Below are 24600 nucleotides of genomic sequence, written 5' to 3'. Positions count from 1 at the left end.
TCACACCTAAGGTCTTTATCATTAGCCATGGAGAGAACAACCTCTTTGAGATCAACAAGTGTAAGCTTCTGCTCATAGAAGGCATACTACTCAGAGGAAAGCATGTTAGGAGTGGAAGCTACATAGGCTTGGAGAACTCGGTCATGTGTAATAGAAAGACCTTGCACAATGAAAACCTTTTCATAGTGGTGCGCAAAAGCCTGGAGGATATCAGGTAGTTTAAAAAAACCCGCTGGTCCTCCCTAATCACTTGATGCCCATAGTAGAGTGGTGAGCCCACTTGACATTGGAAAATTCCTTAGAAGCTTGATTGCCAACCTCCAACCAATGGGGATGGGCTTTGATCTGAGCTCCCCGAGCAGTATAACTATCTACAACTTATTTCTGGTGACGAAGATTGGTAAGCCAAATCTAAAATTTTGTATCAAACAGATTCATGGAAAGAGCTTCAAAAGTTGTATAGAGATCTTTTGTGGTGGCTTGTAAGATCATCTATGGTACTTCGACAACTACCACCATAAATGCAAAGAAATCTCATAGTACAGATTATGGCATCATTCCACCTTTGAATCCACCCTATTGAGGTGTGGGGCCTTGGTTCAAGGTTATAGACATGAAGAATGTGAGCAATGGTGGGCAGATGTGACAGCAAGGAAATATTGAGATAAAACTAAGTTTTACAAGTATGGGGTTGGGTTGTGTGCCAAACAATAAAAAAATGAATGGGGAAATGATCTGACAATATCACATCCAATAATGGGGTGACATATAACTCTCTCTCTTGGAAAAAAGAAGAAGAAGGATTGAGATGTAAGCATGGCTCGGTCCAATCTCTTAAACACCTTGTTAGAGCCCACTTGAAAATTGGACCAAGTATGCCAAACCCCACCAAATCGATGAGCATTGGGATAAAAAATTCCCATCTTGTTGTGCATAGAGAACCAAGCTTCTCTTTCACCAGCTGAACATCAAAAAGGAAAAAGACCTTCCTTATCAGTAGCCAGCTCAACCATATTGAAGTCCCCACAAAAAACCTAAGTGGCAGGTGGCAGATGATTCAGCAACCATCACCATAGGTGTGAGCGTTCTACCACATCATTGGGAGCATAAAAATTAACAATATGAATTTAGAATGATTTTGAAAAGACAACAAAATCCAAAGAATCCTCTACATGGGGTCATAACTATTTGAAATAACTAAAGAAAGTAAACGAAGCAAGAGAAGAGAAAATACACCACCTCGACCAGCCTCATGTTGTGAAGAAAACATGGTGGTATTTGGCCAAATAATATGGCAAGCTGAGTTGAGAAGAAACCCAACAACTTTGACCTCTTGAAGGTAAAGATCATCAAGATTACCAAGTCAGCACCTAGTATCACAAATAAAATATTTTCTATGGAGGTATATTAGCCCCTGCACATTCCATGAGAGAAAATTCATTGTAACAAAACATGTATGTCTTCCTCGTCCCCAAGAGAGGAGAAGATAATATGCAAAAATGTGGACAAATTGAATGAGGGATCACTAACAGAACAAAGAGACTATGAAGAGGTCATTGAAGCCACTTATGGTGCTCCAACCCAAGTGGGATGAGGCTCTGGGGTATGAGCACCCTCCATCCCTTGAGCACTAGGGTTTGAAATGGGCAAAGGCATGAGCAAAGGAACTGATAAAACTTTCAGTTCCAGACTTGAGTTGGGTCAGCCATTGTCCTAAGGCAAAGAATCTGCCTTGGCAACAATAGAGCCTTTGCCCTTCTTAACAACAAGAGTCCATTCCTCTTTTTTGGTGGCCGAAGTTGGCTTGGCTTTTGGGGCTAGCTGACGGTTATGTTCCAGCAAGGGACAATCCTTGATCTTGTGTTCTGCAAATTGGCACCTATAGCAAGTGTTTAGGAGATGCCAGTGAAGCACCTTCTGGGTGAAAGTGGTACCACCTATCTGTATTTCCACATATTCCTTGAGGTCTCTAGATAGGTCGACCTCAACACAAACCCTACGTTGAGGGTGGGCATTCAAAAACTTGTCAAGCTCAATGCAAATAACCCTGCCAACAATTTGTGCAATAGATTGCAAAAAGGACTAGCATGGAATGACAAGCCTAGGGAACTTGATCCAAATGGGGACCTTAAGTTTGCAGTCATCGGAGATGGTAAAATCATGAGATCATCTCTAAAAGATAACAAGAGAGGACTTGACAGACCAAGGGCCATAAGAAAACACATGTTCAACTTGGCTAGGGTTGCCAAAGACAAAAAGAAAAAAGCCCTCAGTGAGGCTTTGGACACCCTCAAGGCGGACACCCTATGGTGTCTAAACCTTGGAAACCCATTCTTGTATCATGATTTTAGAAGGAATGCAACCCATAAAATAACCTATTAAGGTTTGTTGTTTTAGCCATGCACATGCACTATCAAATTCCTTGACATTCAAAACAATATCAAGAGAGGAATTACCTCGTGAAACACTTTGAGAATGAACTTATACAGATGTTTGTTTAACGAAGCCATTCTCACCAACAATAGCAGCTCTAGAACCAACATCAACTACTAGGCCAAAGAAGGCTAAGAACATTATAACCTAAAAAGTATCTTGTAGTAAATATGGTATGAAAGGCGGCATAAAAGAAAGGATTCAGACATAAGTCATACAAACCCCAACAAAGTGCATCTCTCTAATCCTATTTATTGAATCTAATAGCAAATCGGAAGCACTTCTTTCAACAATAGTTGTTTATCCCATTTTTATGTCAAAGATGCATGGAAGCCTTTTAATGAGCCACTTAGATGTTAGCATTCTTCATTTCAACACCTTGTGTCTTTATATCTAGTTTATCATTCAGTCAGCTTTGTAAATGTTCTTTACGTAGGTCTCTAACTGAGCCATTCGAATGTAGAGTGTAGAGTCTTGGACCATCTCGAGATGAAATCTCTTGACATTGTTTACTTTTATGCTTGGAATGAAGTCTTCGAGCCTGATATGACACATATTTTATACAAATACCACCAATGAAGGTATGTGTCGATGTCAACCTTACTGCCATGAGGATATAGTGCAGAATTCAATGAAAATCTTATCGATGCCACTTTGGCAAGCAGTTCACTTTGCATAGATAACGAGACTCTATTCTCCTTTGGCTTATTAATATCAATCTCACAGTCCAAAATGTGTACTTCATTTGGATTGGATCATAAGGTCAAATGAAGTCAATTCATGGAGTAAACATTTTGTCAAATAGTCAAAGTTTATTCTCTTCAAAACTTGACCATTTTATGCTTTCTCATGTCCCCTAACAATCCGATATGTCTCTTGCATGTTTTTCTTTGAACAAAGCTCCCATATAGAATTGTAAGCCTTATTCCTTCCCAAATAGCATTGCTCACTTTTTTGGATCATCGAATGCTTGAATGGGTTCATGATTATGCATAGAAAGCATGTCTGCGAGCATTAAATAGGATTCACCCAACATTGTTCATGGCCACCCGATGAGGGTACTTGGTGTATTGGGAGGATGATTCAGCACAAAGAGCATTAATTTATGCAACAACCAGGAATCATGTGGCATTTGAGTTCAGTGGTTAACCCTATTATCGTCGTACCCGGTGCCTTGCTATTTGGCATTTGGTCGAACACTTGGTTATTGTGAGAAATATAGATTAAAATCAACTCACAACTTAACCCTAAACCTAAAAAAAAAATTATCTAGCACTTAAAATTTGCTCGACACATGAAGGTGCCGAGTGCCAGTTTTACTCAGCACTTGATGGTGCCGAGTGGCAGGTTGCTCGACACTTAAGAAAAGTGCTCGACACATGAAGGTGTCGAGTGACAGGCAATAGGTGTTGAGTGAACTCAGCACAAAGAGGAGAGCTTTACAAAGGAAGGTGCCGAGTGAGCTCGGCTTGCACTATGGAGAAACAAGGACCAAGCCGAGTGACTAGGATATCACGTGAAAATTTTCACGATTAAAACCAGAGACTCAGAACAAAAAAAATATTCAACAAAGATCTTCTCAAAAGAAATGTAGAGAGGAAGAAAAATAGATTCAAGTATGCCTGCTTGCTTAGTATTTAACTTTGATTTAAAACAATACAAGATCTGGGAGCATTCAGCTTCAACCAGAAAAACCCTAAATTTACCCTAAAACTTCAAACGACTTCAATACTTCAAACTTTAAACTTGCAGCTCTAATGGCTGCATACAAAAATGCCTGGAGCAATCACTGCTTCATAGGTCGAATCCAATGAACAATAAACTTACAGAATGATCAGAGAGAAGACATGCAACTGTAGGCACAAAATAAACAAACTTCCTTCTCTGCACTTTGACGACTGGATCTGCTAACCTTCTTCCACTACTCTTCTCTGTAACTTCTAATCTGATCTGCTTGATCTTCTCTTAATGAATGAATGAATGTAGAAACATTCCTTTTTGTCTTCTGACCTAAAACATTTTTCCCTCTCATTTCTAGATCCAAAAAATCTCACCTACCGCATTCATGTTTTCTATCTGTTCTGGGTCGTCAGGTGGTAGGTGGGTGTTTGGCTCAAGGGGCAAACATCAACACTACATTAAATTTTCCAATAGTTATCAACCTTTTGTGTTTTAGATGTTTGCCTATAGAAAAAACATCAATCATCAAGTATTGTATTAGCAATTTAGCTCGAGACAATCTTCTTAGTGTTCATCAGGTACTGTGATAAGGCTATGCCTTTGTTCCATTCTGACAAGTATTTCCCATGCATCAGTAATATACGCATTCCATATTCAACATGCACAAAATATTTGACCAGCCTTTCATCGAACAATTCAGGGCACATTCCCCTATGAGTCGACATTTGGTCAAACAATTTGCAATATGATCATCTCATTATGATTTGAGCATATATTTGATTGTCTCCACTACGGGGGTTGATGGGGATTGAGCATCTAGTGATCATTCTGCACTGTGTGGAAAATTTGACCTTGTGCTCTCTTACTCACACTTTAATTTTCTCTTCAATAATATGAACAAAGGTCAGACATGATTCTTCACTGACTAGTTTGTAAACTGTCTTTTACCATCGTGCCCGTCAATCTTATTAAAAACATTTTACACTTGTGGATCCGATTTGGGTAATATGGTATCCTGGACTTTTTACGAGTGTCACCCCACTATTAATTATCAATACTAGTTCATGTTTCACATATGAGTGCCGCATACATGGTCATTGTTGCATCTATGACCATTTTGCATTCCCCATTTTGAGTACCATTCCAAATTTTGAGTCCTTATGAATGCTTTCATGCATATGTAACCGACTCTCATTTCAAGGTCTTGGTGGTGTTTAAGTTGTTTAACACCTTTCATTTGGCATATGCATGTGTTTTGTATTGTTATTTTGTCATTCTGGATCATTCTGTGAAGTTTTGTATTAAGTTAGTGACATATTTCACAATTTTGCCTAAGTGTCAAAAAGTGATAGAAGGGCATGTTTGCATTTTAACTTTTGGTACTCAATTAAGATTCAAGACTTTACACTTTGAGGATTTCTAATATGCATACCAAAGAACCTATGTTCCAAGTTTCAAGTCATTTCAACATGTTTTGCCTAGGTTTTGAATGTCTCAAAGTTGGTCAGTTACCTCTATTGTAAATCTGCATATTGTTCATATTTCCAAGTGGCCCTAATTAACCAATTCTAATTTTGACCCAGTTGACCATATAGATAAATTTCTTTTTGCATTACTTTCTAGAGGTCGCACACTTGCTATGCTTTGAATTTGAGCTTGTCACAAATCTGTTTGATCAGTTTTCAAATGCGATTTCAAATGCAATTTATAACTTTTTACTGGTGTCATAAAATGCAGATTGGTCGGTACCCCAATTCAAGATGTTATAACTATGAATCTGTGATTGCCTAGATCAAATGGATTGTACCCCTACATTCTACTCTGAAAAATATTTCAAGTGTGCTAGTTTGTAAACTTTGACAAATCCATCTGCACACTTTCCCAAGGCCATTCCATTTGTAAAAAACACTTTTCTGCTGATGTTTCCAGTCCTACAAATCTAGGTAGCTATCATAATATTCCATACATTAGGGTCATCTTAAAACACTTTTTAGTTGTGTATTGAACAATGTAGTATTCATATTTAGATTAGCAATGTTTTTCCTAGCAATTCTAAGTACTTCTAGCAATTCTAAGTACTTAGAGTCCATCGTAGATCACTTGCACACCTTGTAATTCCATGTTACCACACTAGTTATCCAAAGCCTTGGTTTTCTAATATGTTTTCTTGGCCTATCTATTGGACTCTTTTAGGAGTGGTGAGAAGATAGGATCATTTCTTTGTGAATAACTATTCATTTGTTTAATACTCTCCAGTAGGCATGCATTCCCCTCTTCCATTCGATTCTTGATTTTTTAAGCTTATTATTTATCCTAATAAGCATAGAAACTACATCCTAGGAATCTTTTTTATATTACAATCATTTTTTCTTACCAAGTTCAATTTTAGTAAACTTCATTATTCAACTAGTTTGTCAACAAGGGGTTCAACAACCTCAAATATATTTAACATAAAGTTCATCTACCACAACTCGAAAACTATATTTTATCTTTTAGTTTTTGGAGTATTAGTCTTGTTAAATTGTTTGAATTTAAAATCCTCAAGAAGAACCTCCAATTTCTTTCTCTTGTATGTGATAACACAAAGTCATGGAGGTAAAGAGGAAGAAGAAGAAGACGAAGAAGAAGAAGAAGAAGTTGATATAGTAACACCATGGTATATGCTGGCCACACACATACAATAGAGGTGACTATTAAAGGATCCTCTATTTGTATAGCCACAAGAACTGGAATGCTTCATGTTAGCTTTGCCATGAATTTCTCAAATTGTGCGCTTGAGGTATCAAGAAATTTTAATGTTGTAGTTTTCATGTACAAAAATGAAGAGTATGCATCAAATCCATACTCTAGACTACCAAATTATTCCTCGGAAGTAAATGCCAAAACAACCAAAGAGATAGGCATACCTAATGTAATTAGTGGAGGATCCATTGGAGGTACATGTATAGTGGAGAAATAATCAACATCATTTTCAAGTGGTAAAATAAAAGCTTTATATAACTCGAGTACAAGATCTTGAGTTGTTTGTATGAATTTCTCATCCTAGACCTTAGATACTTCCAAAATGATGGGATCATAAAAGTCCATCCTCAATGTTAGATAGTTGAATTCTCGTAGATTTAGCTGTCTCATTTTCCATTACAATTAGGTTAGAAATTTTGAACATTCCCTTTCCACCTTTGATGAGTAACTTTGCAAGCGGCAGTCCCTTTAATGTACTATCTCTATCCTTACCTTTGCCATTGATCTCTAATCTCAAACCAGTTGGACTAGTAGGATCAAACCCTTTACCTTCCTTTATTTAATGCTTTTCAAACCCCCTTTCTTAACCATTTATTGATGTTTTCCATGATATTTTGGAAATGACCCAGATAGATGTTCCCTCCTTTTAAGACCATGTCAAACGCAGAATAGACAAGCTCTCAAGATTGTTCTTTAGATAATTTTGATATAGGGTGTCACTATCAATTTAAACCCTATCACATATCTGACATAGGTTGAAGTCTACTATTTTTTTTATAGTTAGTAATAATCCATCTTTCTAATATCAACCTTAGTGTGTAGGATCTAGTATGTATCAATTTTCTCCCCATCTTTTCATTCATGCCCTTCCTATCAAAGAAACTCCTTGCCATAAATGTCTTGAGAATAATTTCTTGAATTGTGTACTCCATACACTTAGCCTTTGGAATTGTTTCTAAGGAATATACACCAATATTAAGTGGATTTCATGAACAAATCCCCACCTCTAGCCTATGTAGCATTGAATAATATGTCTATACTACAATAGGTTTCCTTCCCAACTTAATTAGAATGAGCTTGTTAATGGGATAGTGTGGAAATGTATAGGGCTCACCTTTGAAGTATCCAATGTGAATATAGGTAGAAGTAGGAAACTTTAAGAACAAGAACACATATTCATTGGCATTGTTCTAGGATTCATTAGACACATGATTCTTAGGGAGTTCTTTGTCAAAGAGACACATGGAGTGCCCAAATAAAGCATCTTGTACCCTCCTATAATGCACTTCTAAAAATTATTTGTTCATAGTAATCCCAAATAGGAACCAATTTTTGAACTCCCTTGGTAAGGAGACCATAAAATAACCCAAGGGAAGAAAAAATGTATACAAAGTACAAATTCACATCAAACATAAAAGTGGTAGTGACTTGAGATAACTATTCATAGAGAAATCATTGATTTTCTATCTCCAAAATATCTTTTATTTGGGCTTGATCATTAGAGAGATGTACATCTAGGGTTCAATGGTGTTAGATTCCTTGAGTCCTCTAATTTGGATAAGAAACATTATAAGATCATTAAACTCCTCCTCAAAATTAGACTAGTGGGTTCTATTTGGTCATCTAGACAACATAGGCCTCTTGTGGATAAGACAAATTTTATTGACATATTTGTGTAATCTTGCATGTTGGAATTCAATTTCTCCAAAGTCTTATTCTTGGTCGCATTAGTAACCATGAGAGTGGGTGGTACCTTGAAAATCTTGTCACCAATGTTAGGATACAAACTAATGATGGTATTACCACTTGGTCTTTGATGATTCTAGAGGCATAGTTGAAATTCTTCACACATGGTATGCTGAACTCTAGCTCTAGCACAAACATAGGAAGTTTAAATACAAGGTGAATATTGTTTTCATTAATATTGATCATTATGTCTTTGGTTGAAGTCTCAACCCTATTAAGAAGCTCACCCATGTTTCAATGGGAAAGATTTGTATCTTGTATTGAATCTACATATAAGGTAACATGTAAAGGATTGATAGAATTATAAAATTTATCATAGTCATACTTCATATCTTTCTTTCCTTTACCTTATGGAGAAGCTTCTCCTTTTGATATAGAAAATGAATGGGCTTGTGACACTCTTCTTGAGAGGTGCAAAATGACTATCCATTGAGATCTTTCAAAAAATTTGTATAGAATCCAATGGATTTTTTATTTTAAAAAATACCTCAAATTGAAAGTTAAAAAGGTGAGGATTTTGACTAAATCAAGTTGCTAAATTAATGCATATTCAAGTTAGGATTGATTTTTAGAAAGTAAATTCCACCAAGATAACTAAGTTGGGTGGTGGTGTTGGTGGGGGTGGGGGGCTAAGTTAGTAATGCAATAAAAAAAATCTTGTTATCTTATTAGATGTGGAAAATGTAAGCACCAAGTGCAATAATAACAAGAAGATAACCATACACAATAACACAAGATTTGTCAACTAGGGAAAACCCTAGTGGGGATGGTACCCACAAAATGATGTACAAATATATAAATTCCTTGCAAGATGATGGATCATGTTAGGAATCAATGAAATACATTTAGTAAATATCAATCCCTATTAAGATTCTTTGAATCCTTGTGAGGAGATTCCAACCCTGTTAGGAGTCGTGGAAGGCAAAAGGACCCAATATCTAAATAGCTTCAAGGGGAAGACCACTGAACTTACCATCCAACTAGCCTCTATATTATTCCTTTCAGAAAAATACCAAAATATCAATTTTCCATTAGCACTCTGCCAAATATAATCACTGCACTCATTCAGTGTACCTCTGTTGCACAAAACACTTATCAGATCTTAATACTAGATTTGCAAACTCACATCACACAAATAGCTTAGATCACTTACTCACATGTAATTCAATTCATACATTCATCTAATCACAAGGAAAATAACTTTCCTTTATATTAAGTCTTCAAAATAATTATTTGGGTTAGCCATAAAACTTTCCCAATTTATAATTACAATAGGACCTCATTAAGATAAAACAATACACATTAAATTACATCTTTTCATAAGTTTGTAACATTGCTTAATAAGTCTTTACAAATCTTCACACGTACAATCTCAAACTTTTCACACTCAACCACATCACCAACATGATGTCTTCTATGTCTTCTAACTATACACAACCATATTCTATTTGATGTAATACTAGGTCATGCTACTTCCAAATCCTACTTTTTAAGGATCTCTTCAGGCTTGATACTAGCCTATTAGGGTTTCTTAATACTCTAATCCCTAGAGGACCTTCAACATATCCTCTAATCACCCTTGCAACCTAGTTACATCATTTGTTTTGATTCCTTCCTTACACAAATGTTTCTTCACAACTTAATGCCAACCTTGCTCCTAAGGCTTCTTGACCAAAACCCCTATCCAAGTAGTGTAATGACCTTCATCGATGGTCTTGGACTTTCCTTAACCTTTTGGACACCAATCTTGCAAGTTGAAACCAAGTTCCTTGCCTAAAAGTCAAAATTGCTCAAAATAGGACTACTAGGATTAGCCCTCCAAATTGTGTTTTTGGACTTTATCTCTAAATTACTCCAAAGGAGGTGGAATTTTTTTTTGACATTTTGATACCCTTTTGGGAAAACTTAAATATTTTGTGGATCTCATGTCCCTAAAGTGTCTGTACACCCAAAAGAAACTTTTTAGCCTACTTTTAAGGGTTTCAAGACAATGTTGATTGGTCAAAATAGGGTATGTTGTTTCACCCTTTAAAACTCATATTAGAAACTTTTCCCTTGGTTGGATTTTTCCTTACTCACTCCTCCTCATTCTACACCAACTGGTTTGCAGTATACAAACACTTTCAAACCCCAAAACTTCTCTTCTTGGTCTATGATTTCCTAACCAAGTGCACAAACTTTCCTAGGGCATCATTTTAAAATTGCTTGCCATGCTTTCTTGGGCCTCAAAATTAGTATACATTATGTACATAGGTTCTTATACCATGGCCCTTGAAACCATGAAGAACTCACTACAGGTATTCATGGGAGAGCCATTGTTTCTCAAAAACTCAAAATTGGAACAACACACTACCTAGTTTGAAAAGGTTTTCAAAGCCTACTCAGATGAATACTTAAAAACTAAAATCTTAAAGATAAAATTATTGTACAAGAATAGGAAACACAAATCCAATGCTAGATTATTCTATTCATTCCATTTGTCTATACAAGTTAATCCAATACAATAAACTATCTAGAAAAATATGCATATGCTTGCTCAAGCTTTATTATTATAATTCCCAATCCTTGGGATGTGATGTAATGTGATTAAATAAGTTTCCAAGGAGATTATAGGTGGTTGGAATAACCACCAAGTCCATTCTTGTGCTTTGCAACTTTTTGCCCAAAAAGTTGCACAACTTTGATAATTTTTGGTTTCTAAGAGAAACTTTTCTCTCCTTCATGTTGGAACCTCCTAATCTATCTAGATTTATCCAAAATTTTATGTAAAATAATAATTTTGTCCCTAAAGCACCAATATGCATGTTTTTTGGGTCATTGTGCCAATTTGACAACTTTTGACAATTTTTGCCCAACTTGACATCTTTTACCTTTTTGCACTTCCTAACTCCCATATGACATGTTAGGAGTCCTTAGCCACAAAAATGATTGTAATCACACCATACATGAAAAAGGTGGATTGAAAACACACCTTCTTCACACTTCTTAAGGTCCTAGACCTATGTTTTAAGACACAAACCAAAACGTATAAACACACCAAACTCCTAACTTACTCACAATACTAACTAGGATAGAGTTAGTACAAGCCCATCCCAAAAAAAAACAAAAAAATGAAGACTTAAAGAAGACATATACTAAACCCTGGACTAGGTGCTCCTATACCATACTCCACCAAACAAAAAGAAGCTAATCCACCCTTAGATTTATGAGGCTTGGATCAATGCCCAACCTTTTGAAATCTAACTCTCTCACTCAAGTGGCATCAATATCACCTCTTCCCAACCACTAGATGAGGTGTTCCTAGTAAGCCTTGGTCCTAGTATGCTTGTATATTATAGAATGCAATACTTTGGCTTCTTAGAAAGGTGGAGGAGGACTGAAGGCCTACTACATCTTGTAGTACCTCCTGCACATTTTGATCATCACTTGGTTCAAATCCTTTATAAGAAACCAAATAAACCACATTAAAAATTGTTGACAATCCTAGGTCTACATGTAGTGCAATATTATAGGAATTTTCTCCATATTTTTCAGGTACCCTACAAAGTTCTAGCCTTCTCATCTGGATCTTGTTTAGGGTTCCTTTTTGCAACCTTTGTTTGTTTAAATGAACCATCACAAGATCCCTAATTTGAAACTGCAAATCCCTTCTTGAGGCACCCACCTTTTACTTAACTCTTTCAACATTTTTAGCCAATGTCTTCCTAACATTTTCATGGATATCTCTCATTGATTGTGCAAAATCTTCAACATAGCTATTGCTTGGGCTTCCATCTTTCAAGTTTCTAATCTCCAACACTCATCTATGATGTAAACCATAGACTATCTCAAAGGGACTCTTACTTGTGGACCATTTCACTATATCATTATAGGCATATTCAGCTTGTCCAATGAGCTGATCCCAAGTTTACCCATACTCCTTAGTAAGACACCTTAGGAGGTTGCCTAGACTTCTATTTGTAAGCTCTATTTGACCATTAGTTTGGGGATGATAGATAGATCCAAAAAATAAGTTAGTTTCTAGTCTCCTCCATAGAGTTTTCCAAAAATGACTCATGAATTTTGTGTCCCTATCTAAAATAATACTCATTGGAAACCCATGAATTCTAACTACCTCTTTGAAAAAAAAATTATCAATCTAACAAGCATCATTGATAGTCTTGAAAGGTACAAAGTGAGCCATATTATTGAACCTATCCACAATCACATAGATACTATCATATCCCTACCTTGTTTTGGGTAGACCAATTATAAAGTCCATGCTTATGCATTCCCATGGTCTGCTAGGGTTTCAGAATGGTTGATAATTACTAGAATTTGAGGATGTCCCCTTGGCTTTTTGGCATACTATGCAACTCTCAACATACTTCTTACTATCCCTAGTCATACTAGGCCAAAAATAAAACCTAGTGACTAACTCTTGAGTCCTATTGACTCCAAAATGACCACTAAGTGCCACATTATGCTTCTTTTTGATCAAATTCTCCCTCATTGATCATCTAGGAATACAAAGTTGACTACCTTTAAACAATAGGTCATTTCACAATGTATAATTAAAAAACTCACCATGAAAATTGTCTTTAAACTCCTTATGTACATTGTAAATGTGAGAAAAGTCTTCATCATTAGCATAGAGGTCTTTGAAACTACCTATACCTATTCTTTGGAGTTGAATTTCTTGGACTATGAGGAGCCTTCTACTTAAGGCATTAGTTACTTTATTTTTAATTCCCTTCTTGTGCTTGATTATAAATGTGTAATATTCGACCCACTTCATATGCTTGCTACTTAATTTGTCTTGAGAGTTTAGGAAGCTGAGGGCTTCATTGTCTGAATACACAAGAAATTCCTTAGGGAGAAAAGAGTTACTCCACTTCATAAGATCCTGGACTAGAGCATACAACTCTAGGTCATAAGAGGAGTACTTTCTCTTGGCATCATTGAGCTTCTCATTGTGACAGGCCACTAATCTCCCTTCCTGGCTTAGAACAACTCCAAAGGGTACATTACTAGCATCACACTCCACTTGGAAGAGTTTATCAAAACTAGGGATTACTAAGGTTTGTAGCTATGTTATCTTCTTCTTGAGAGTTTCAAAGCATTAATTTGCGTGGGGTGTCCAAATGAACTTTGTCTTCATTCCTCTCTTGATTGTGTTCAACATAGGTGCACATATGCCACTAAATTTTTTGATAACCTTCCTATAATACTCATCTAGTCCATGGAAACTCCTCACATCTAATGTAGTCTTAGGAGTAGGCCAACTTAGGATGGCATCTACCTTTTCTTGGTCTATTTTTAGGTTACCTTGAGATAGAAAAAAGCCTAGGTATACTAAGTCCTACTTCATGAAGTCACACTTCTCCAAATTAATCATTAGTTTTTCATTATGCAATTTCTTAATAATTAACTGTAGATTCCTAGTATGTTCCTCTTTAGTTTTTCTATAAATCAAGATGTCATCTAAGTAGACAACAAAAAACTTACCAATGCAATCTACCAACACCTCATTCATTAGCCTCATGAATGTAGATGGAGCATTAGATAAACCAAATGGAATCACAAGCCATTCATACAAACCTTCATTAGTTCTGAAAACTATCTTCCATTCATCCCCTTCATTTATCTTAATTTGATGATAGCCACTTTTCAAGTCTATCTTGGTGAAATGCTTGGATTTCCCTAAATAGTCCATTATATCTTCAATTATAGGTACTGGAAACCTATACCTAATGGTGATCCTATGTATGGATCCATAATCCATACAAAGCCTCCAAGTTTCCCCTTTCTTGGGTGCTAAAACAGTAGGGAGTGCACATGGGCTAATGCTCTTTCTAATTGAGCATTGGTTTTAGGATCTCTTGGATTTGTTTTTCAATTTCCTCATTTTTTTAAGGCATCATTTTATAGGCATATTTATTTGATGGGGTAGCTCCTAGGATAAAGTATATTTGGTGACTAACAAGTCTTTTTGGAGGTAAGGTGTCAAGTTTCCCATCACTAATAATGGCCTTATATTCCTTAAGACACTTTTTCATTTCATGTGGTATGTCTATCTTCTTGGTAACATTTTCATCTTTGGGATTTAGAACTAGGGAAAAAACAACTCCATATCCCTCCTCTAGTGTGTGCAAGAACTCCTTCTCACCAACCATAAGCACACTTGGTCCTAAGGTCTTCAACTCTCCCTCTTCTAGCAAGGATTGAAATTTGAAAGTTACTCCATCCTTCTTAAAAGAATATGAGTTTTTAGCACCATCATGTATAGCCTTTCCAAATTTCCATGGCCTTCCAAGCAGAAGGTGGTATGCATCCATGGGAAGAGTGTCATATAGTACTCTTTCCTTGTACCTTCCTATAGTGAACTTCACCCATGCTTGTTCTCCAACCAATATATGTTGACCCTTATTTAGCCATGTGACCTTGTATGGACTTACATGAGTGATTCTTTTCAACTCCAACTTGTTGACTACCTCCTCATTGATTACGTGATCAATTGAACCTAAATCAATGATAACTTGGTATACCTTTCCCATGATCTTACATATGATCCTAAAAATTTATCTCCTCTTACTTGGTTCCTCTTTGACTAGCTATTTTATTAGTGTTCTCCTTGTCATCATATTCTCCCCTTTCTTTGATTCTAGAGGTACCTTAGAGTTCTTGTTGCTTCTACTAGATTCCTCTTGTACATAATTGACTATTTTTGTGGCTCCTTGGGAAGTTGAGCCTTTTATATAGAACCTATAGGTAGGATGTCCTAGCTGATGGAAATGATAACATTTCATGGTGGAAAAATAAGAGCCTTTTCCTTGGTTGCTACTTCTTTCTCTCCAACTTGTGTTAGAGCCTCTCCCCCTGCTGAAACCTCCTATTTCTAAACTTCCCTCATTTTGTTCAATTGATTTATTATCTCCTTGTAACCTAAAGTCTGATCCTCTTCCATATCTTTCCTTACCTCTTCCTCTAAAGTTTGAGTCTTCCTTATTTTTATTCTTTTCTTCCACTTTCAAAGCAAGTTGGAAGCACTTATGGACTATTGTAGGAGTTCACAAATTGACCTCTTCTTGAATACCCCACTTCAAACCTGCTAGATACTTAGCTACCTTTATTGCTTCATCTTCTTTCATTCTTGATCTCAAGCACAACTTTTGGAACTCTTTAGTGTAGGTTTCTATATCCAAGTCTTTCTACTTCAAACTTTGCCTCTTCTTATGAAGTTGAACCTCATAGTCTTCTAGTAGATACTGCTCTTTCATTTTGGTTACCATAGCATTCCAATTTGCAATGGGCTTCTTTCCCACTTTTTCCCTCTCTTCTTAGAGGTACTTCCACCATGTTAAGGTTGATCTCCTTATGCTAGACTTGGTTACTTTGACCCTTGGTGCTTCACTCACACTTTCACATTCAAAGTAAGTCTTCCATTTCTTCCACCCATTCCATCACCAATTTAGGGTCTATCTTTCTAGTAAATAAGGGAACTCTTTCTAGGGCCTTACCACCTATGGCTTTGATTACTTTTAGGAATGGATCTTCAATGATAGGAGGGTCAGGTTTAGGGACAAGGTCCTCTTCATCAACCTTTTATTTTCCCCTACTACTAGTTTCACCTTCTTCCCCCTTCTTCTTAGCTACCTTAACAACTTCTTCCAACTTGGTCTTCATTGCCTCCAAAGCTTCCTCAAGAATCTTGTTCTTCTCCTTTTGATCACCCATCTCTTTGGCCAATTCTACACTAGTAACCATATTGAAATCTCCAATTGATTCTGTAGGTTGAAACAACTACCCACAAATCCTTCTTGCTCTAATACCATGTTGTTGAAACACTAGGTCATGCTACTTCCAAATCCTACTTTTCAAGGATTCACATAGGATTGATACTATCCTATTAGGGTTTCTTAATACCCTAATCCCTATAGTACCTTCAATAAATCCTCTAATCACACCCTCCCAACCCCCCCTTGCCCCCCCAACCTAGTTACATCATTGGTTTTGATTCTTTCCTTAAACAAATATTTCTTCACAACTCAATGTTGACCTTACTCCTAAGGCTTCTTGACCAAATCTCCTATACAAGTAGTGTGTTAACCTTCATCAATGGTCTTGGAATTCCCTTAACCTTCTAGACACCAATCTTGCAAGTTGAAACCAATTTCCTTGCCTAAAAGTTAAAATTGCTCAAAACAGGGCTACTAGGATTAGCCTTCCAAACTGAGTTTTTTGACTTTATCTCTAAATTACTCTAGACACAAAAAAAGAACTAGACATTCAAATACCCTTATTGGAAAAATTAAATATTTTGTGGGTTTTAAGTCCCTAAAGCGTCCATACACCCAAAAAGAAAAATTTTAGCCTACTTTTAAGGGTTTCAAGACAATGTTGACTAGTCTGAATAGGGTATGTTGTTTCACCCTCCAAAACTCATCTTAGAAAATTTTTCCTTTGTAGAATTTTGACTTACTCATTCCTCCTCCTTCTACACCAACTAGTTGGAAGTATGCAAACACTTTCAAACTCCAAAACTTCTCTTCTTGATTTTTGATTTCCTAACTAAGTGCACAGACTTTCCTAGGGCATCACTTTAGAATTTCTTGTCATGCTTTCCTGGACCCCAAAAGTAATATACATTATGTACATAGGTTCTTATACCATGCCTCTTGAGACCATGAAGAACACACTATAAGAATTCATGGGAGAGCCATTATTGCTGAAAAACTCAACACTTGAAAAACCCACTGCTTAGTTTGAAAATATTTTCAAATCCTAATTAGATGAATACTTACAAACTAAAAACTTCAGGAGGAAAGTACTATACAATCATAATAAACACACATCCAACACAAGATTTTTCTATTCAATCCATTTGTCTGTACAAGTCAATCCAATGCAGTAAAATATCTAGAAAAATGTGCATATTCTTGCTCAGGCTTGCTTATAACAATTCCCAACCCTTGGGATGTACTAGAATGATGATTAAATAGGTTTACAAGGAGGTTTTAGGTGGTTGGCTTAAACACCACTTCCATTCTTGTGCCTTGCAACTTTTTTCCCAATAAGTTGCATAACTTTGACAATTTTTGGTTCCTAAGAGTAGCATTTCTCTCCTTCATGTTGAGATCAGATTGAAGAAGACTATCAACAAGGGAGATAGTTGCAAATAAATTGAAAACAATTTCAATCATTTTTTTATCACTAATGTCAAACCTACTGCTTGTTGGTAAGAAAACTACTTATATGGTTTAAGTTCTATCACTTATTTGATTGATGAAGAGGATTTGATCAAAAGATGTAACAAGAGTACCTAGAGGAAAGGTTGAGTTATGCTTATGTAAAGAAGTACAAGGATCAGTTAAGATAGCAATAACATGATGTATTGATAATCTACTTAAGGTCACAAAGGATGGTTGCACTAAGAAAGTTTAGAAGAACAAGTTACACAAAGTTTGTCTTCCAAGCTTGACTAAGTGGATAGTAGGTGCCAAGCAAAGATGGTGCAAACTGAGTTAAAACTTAGTTGGAACCAAGTAAAAGTCAATTCTAGTGTATGCTAAGTAGAACAATGGATGCTAAGTAAATTTTAGTTGATTTCAAGCATCAGTAAATTTTAGTTCATGCCAAGTGATTTCATAGAGGATGTGGAGCAATATAGTATGTGCCAAGTGGCTGCATTATTCAAAAGATCACAAATTTGATGGATTTGAGCTAACAAGTTTGTTTTCTTGGAATTTGTGAACTAGGTGGAAGATAAGATTGATGAACTGGTGGCAAAGAATTCAAGGTAAAATATTTTTAGGCAAATTCAAAGAGTATTCAAGGAGAAGTCTCTAGAAGAGATATGGAATGTGGGATAGATTCATTGTATCCTACCTAATCCATCCTAACACTAATTTGGATGATGGAAAATGAGTGAAAAAATATCTTAATTTTCTATTTATAGGAATGACTGGTTAGAAGAAAAGGGAGTTATGTGCAAGAACCGAAGGAAGATAGGGAGTCAAGGGTTTTGCTTCATCAAGTGACCTAAGAGAAGAGATTGCATTGGCATGTTAAGAAATAAGGCTTAAGGATATGTATGCTTGAAGGGTGAACAAGCTATCAAAGCTGAAAATTATGAAGACCAAGTAGAATGAAGGACTAAAACAATGATATGTAATCTACAAATGAAGTTTTATGTTGTTATCAGATCAAGCCTTACTATTACTCTCTAACAATTGTATCAGTCTAGGATAAATCCTTTGGATTAAGGTTTACCTAATAGTTATTTGTAAATCCTTTAACTAGGTGCACATTCCAAGTGAAGGTTCTAAAATCCTCTAACAATGCTCACTCCTAACAAGGTGATTGAAATCCTTTAACAAGGTCACATTTAATAGTGTGTATTGTAACCTTTCATAGGGTTGGCCTTTCATAGGGCATCACTTCAAAAGAGTGAAAAAGAGTAGCATGTTACTAGTGGTTTTTTCCAAATTGAGTTTCCACATAAATCATTATGTCAAGTGTGTTGATGAATCTACTATGTTTCATATTTACATTTCTGCAAGTTGATTTAACAGTAACCTACAAGTTTTAGTGATTGCATAATCTTTTGGATGTATGCATGATGAATGTTTTATGGGTTGACTAAGCTATGAAAAGTTTTATTTATACATTTGGACCTTGAATAATTCATTCACCCCCCCTCAATAATTCTAAAAGAATTCCAACACTTCATGTTGGAAACTCCTGACCTATCTAGATTTAACCGAAAAAGATGAAAAACATGATTTTGTCCCTAAAACACCAATATGCATGTGTTTTGGGCCATTTTTCTAGTTTGACAACTTTTGACAATTTTTTCCCAACTTGACATCTTTTACTTCTTTACACTTCTTGACTCCCATATGACATGCTAGGAGTCCTTAGCCACACCAATGAGTAAAATCACTCCATAGATGACAAAGGTGTATTGAAAATACACCTTCTTCACACTTCTCAAGCTCCTAGACCTATGTTCCAAGACACAAACCAAAACATAGAAACTCACCAAAATCCTAACTTACTCACAACTTGACTCGGCTAGAGTCAGTACAAGCCCATCCCAAAATAAAGAAAAAATGAAGACTCAAAGAATACTTAGACTAAACCTTGGACTAGGTACTCCTACACCACTATCCTTGTTACGAGATATAACTTGATTACTATTGAAACTCTTTAGAATAATTGGTGGGATGTGAATCAATTATCTAAGATCTAGATGTACAAATAATGTTAGAGTAAAATGTTAATTTCATTTCATTTATTAAATTTTCTTTATTCCCTTCTTAAGATTTTACTTTATGCACCTTTTGCATCTCTATTCAATAATTAATTAGTAATTATTAAATAGTTTTTACCTTTTAGGTTACCCTTTGTAACTTTTTAGGTTACCCTTTCAAGATTAGATCTCCTTGTATAAGGATTGATTTTTTGTAATTATCTTACATCTCTTTCATTTCAGAGAATACACTTGCATACTTTTTAGAGAAAAACCCTTGCCTCCTCTTGTCTTTTTCTTCTATGATAGTTTTTTATATGTAGGTATTTAAGGGCTTTGTGTATTTATATTGATCAAATCACTCATGGTATCAGAGCCAGATCTTTTGTAGCTTGTTTTTTATTTGGAGAAAAAGGAGAACAAGGGTTTGATAGAATAGATTTGGGTTTTTTTAGGTATTTCTTGTAAAAATAGGAGATCTCTAATATTTGGAGCTAGTTGAGGCCAAATGGACATCATGATTGGATCCAGAAGGCATCAAAACCCCTATTTCCATATAAAGTTTGTCCTTTTTTGATAATGTTGATCTAGGAGGCAAAACAATTTTCCCAAAAGGCCATATGACCTCCTACACGCATCTCGATGCAACTTTTTCAGAAAAATAATTTTTTAAAATTAAAGCCCCAAGCCCTTTTACAACACCAAAAACCTCTTTTTTTCTGCCCACAACAACCTTTTCTTGCACTTGGTGGAGTTTCATGATTTCGGTCTTTGTTTTCCTGGGTCGTCGCTCGCCTGTAGTTGCCATGCCATCGTTGCCTCTACTTCATTGCCTATGATCAATGTCACTGCCGCCACCATAAAACACTTCCCCCTCCATTACCACTCCACCTTTACCAATGTTCTACTCAGGAAGGTAGCTCCACCACTGTGCCACCAATGGTGTTTTTAAATTTTTTAAATTTTTAAAAAAATTTAAATTCATTTTTATGCTCAATGGGGAGCCTATCAATTTTTTTGAGATATGTTGAGCATACGGGGGTCTTTTTTCAATCTAAAAAAAGTGTCAAAAAGATGGTTTTGAGATGGAGACAATGGAGTAGAAGCTTTTGGAAATTTTTTCTTGATATATACTTTTTTTGGTGCTTGAAGTCTATTGATGACTTCTATCTTCTGAGGGGCATAACTTCTTCATTATAGCTTCATTTTTCATTTCAAAAAAAGCACCAGAAAGCTCTTCTCAAGCACTTTGTAGATTCTCTATCATTTCACTAGTATTTTATAGTAGGTATTTGTGATTCATATCTAAAGGTTTTTTTCTCTTCTCTCATTTATGCAATCCATTTGTAAGTTGGGATTTAGTTTATTGGATTGTGATGGATTTTTTAATATTATTTTTTGTTATTATATTAGCATATCAGAAAACTTGAAAAACCCTTTCTAAAAATAATGGCTAAGACCACTTCCTCTCTAGATCTTTTGACCCCTCACAATTACCACACTTGGAAGACCTTTATGACTCAGCTTCTCTGGTCAAGAGGCTTGTGGTCATGTTTAGATACCATGCAACTTGTCTTACAAAGACCTTTTGAGCTCATGCAACATAGAAAAAAATGGACGAGGCAATCAGATTGATTGCATTATAGGTATCAGATAGTCTATAGTTTCATTTGGATGGGTGCAATACTCCTCTAGCAATGTGGACCAAGCTTCATGGCTTGTTTGGGACTATGAATGAGTTCAGGGAACTTCAAATAGAGGTAAATCTTACCTCACTTATACCAAATTCCTTTTTGACTATTGATGACTTCTTGATGAATTTTAATCAACAGAGATCTATGTTGTAGGCTTGTGAAAAGATAACAAATGATGCTGAGTGCATCTATCTAATTCTCTCTAAGCTTTGAGTAAATTTTTAGATATTTTCTTCCACCTTCTATTCCACAAAGTATGCTTTCAAGAATAGATTTTCTATGCCTACTTTTGAGGTCTTTTGTGATTGCTTGACTAGAGAGAAGTCAAAGCTTACATAGTTGGATATTATTATTGGTTCTAAGATGAAGGGATTGTTAGCTCAGACATCTATAGAAAAGATGAAGCAAAAAATGAATCATAAGTTAGATTCAATAGGTAGTGAGAGTTCCTCCAAGCCTTCTCCCAAATTAGATGCTCGAAAGCCTCTCAGAAGGGTAATACTTCTAAGTTGGTGAGTCTTCCTCCAAGACTAAGAAGTATACAGGTGAACTTTGAAATTTTTGTGGCATGGAAGGAAATCCAATTTCTAGGTGTTGGAAATGTCTTGAGGCATTAGAGGAGGCCATGTAGGATTATAGTATTGCTTCTCCAAAGCCTCCACCTCCACCACAAGGAAAGGACATGCTCTTTCTACATGAGCATTATCTTCTAAAATTTCTTGGATTCTTGATTTTGGAGTTTCCTATCATATGACATACTCACCTGGTTTGGTTACCTCACTTTCTTAGAGTGTTACTACATAGATTGCATCTCTTTTGGTTCTGACCATTTCTATAAACCTCTTGTGCATCTTTTAGATTTGTCATTTAGGATCTGGAAAGATAATTGAGTTCTCACCACATGATTTGGTTATTCAAGACCTCCATGAGCTTGACTTGGTTATTGCTATAGGAAGTGTTGATCTTTAGTCTCACTTATATCAGTTCAATGGCTTTGAGAAATTTGATTCTACAGGTGTTTCTCTTATCACTCATGTAGGCATATTGAGAAAGTGCTGGCATGAGGCTTTTTTCCATGTCAACAACATATATCTACAGTAGATGAGTACACAGGAGCTAGTGATTGGGTTGCCTTAGATCTCTTGTACTGATAGTGTCTGTCAAGGTTGTGCACTTGGAAAACATCACAGATATCCTTTTCCAACAAGTAGATCCACACGTGCTAAGGCACCATCAAAGTTGATACATAGTGATTTTATGTCATTTCCGACTCCATCTTTTTAAGGTAGTCGATATGTGGTCACCTTCATAGATGACTTCTCTAGATGCACATGGGTGTACTTTCTGAAGTACAAGTTTGATGTCTTTGATTCATTTTGAATCTTTAAGACATTTGTGGAGAAGCAATCTAGTCTTTTTGTTAGGAGTGTATGCACTAACAATGGGGGTAAATATGTGAATTAGTCTTTCAGATATTTTTGCATTGAGCATAGTTTACAACATTAGTTCTTTGTTCCCTATACACCTCAGTAGAATGGGGTTGCAAAGAGAAAGAATAGGACATTATAGGAGATGGCCAATTGTATGATATAGTCTCGAGATATGAGTTCTTCTTTTGGGCTAAGGCTATCAATTGTGCCAACTATATTCAGAATCAGATTCCTCACAAGGAATTGTGACACTTGACTCCTAAGGAGGCTTGGACTCATGTCAAGCTTGATATTTCTACTTTCCACATTTTTGGTAGTGAGAGTTGGGCATTTATTCTAGATTCTCATTAGAAACCCATGGAGAAGAAGAGCCAACCAGTCATTTTTTTTGGCTATTGTGAGGATGTGAAGGCATATAGGTTGTTTGATCTCGATTTTAAAGATGTCTCATTTTAGTGAGATGTTCAGCTTGATGAGCATTATCCTCTAATGGATCCTCTATCTTTAGCTTCTTCCTCACTACCTATTACTTCCTCTAGTCCTCTACATGATTATGCATCCTCTAAGGAAGATCTTGATAATTATCCCCCTTCACCACCTCTACCAAATGTTCCACTAGTGCCCAAGTGGGCTCGTGATACTATTGATGCAGCTAGACCTTTGGCAGGTGATCCTACAGATGCTCATCACACTCGTGCTTAGACTGTAGGTAGTGGCATTTTCATTCATGCCATTTTACATGATCCTCAAATTTTTTCATGAGCAATAGGAAAATTAGAGTGGGATAGGGCTATGGATGAGGAGTACTCTTCTTTGATGAAGAACCACACATAGGATCTTTATCATCTTCCAAAAGGAAGAAAGTTTTTTTAGTACTATTGGGCATACCATACCAAGTATGTTGCAGATGGCTCTATTGATAGGTACAAGGAACATCTTGTTACAAAGGGTTTTTCATAAGCTGAGGGTATTGATTACTCCAAGACCTTTTCCCCCATTGCCAAGATGAATTATATTTACCTTGTACTCTCTCTAGCAGCTTTACAAGGATGGATAGTTTTTTAGATGGACATGAAGAGTGTTTTTCTACATGGAGACCTTCATGAGTAGATCTATTATTGAGATAATGGGTGTTGCACACATTGCATAATATTGTTATATTCTATTATTTTGTTTTATTATAGAATGTCGCTCCTAGATGGATGTGCAATATGTAAAGATTCTCATGGGACATACTTGATGAATTGTATTGTATCATTGTGATAATATTTTATGTAATTATTTAATATTGGAGAAAAGAATTAAATTTCTAATATTAAATGTGTGGTCAATGGGTTAGGTAGTACATAGTTTTAACACATGATTTATGTAATTCTACTTGGTGGTTTTATGAGACTTGTTACTATATAAGCAGCCACAAGGGTAGTTGTTGTAGTAAGAGAAGAAGACAAAAAGGGAAAGAGTCAAGTGGGACAAGGCTTGATAGGTTAGCCAAGGGAGCATTTGTGAAGGTTGGAAGAATGGCATGAGATGTGTGGATTCATGCTTGTTCACATGGATTGCTTGCTTGTGGCTATGGCTTTGAAGGCTTCCATGGTTGTATTGCAATGGTATTTTTTGATGAATATATAATTAATGGTGA

The sequence above is a fragment of the Cupressus sempervirens genome, chromosome 10 (assembly GCF_028749045.1).
Source record: "Cupressus sempervirens isolate cs-2001-9-10 chromosome 10, ASM2874904v1, whole genome shotgun sequence".
Lineage (NCBI taxonomy): Eukaryota > Viridiplantae > Streptophyta > Pinopsida > Cupressales > Cupressaceae > Cupressus > Cupressus sempervirens.
This window is presented reverse-complemented; position numbering follows the sequence as displayed.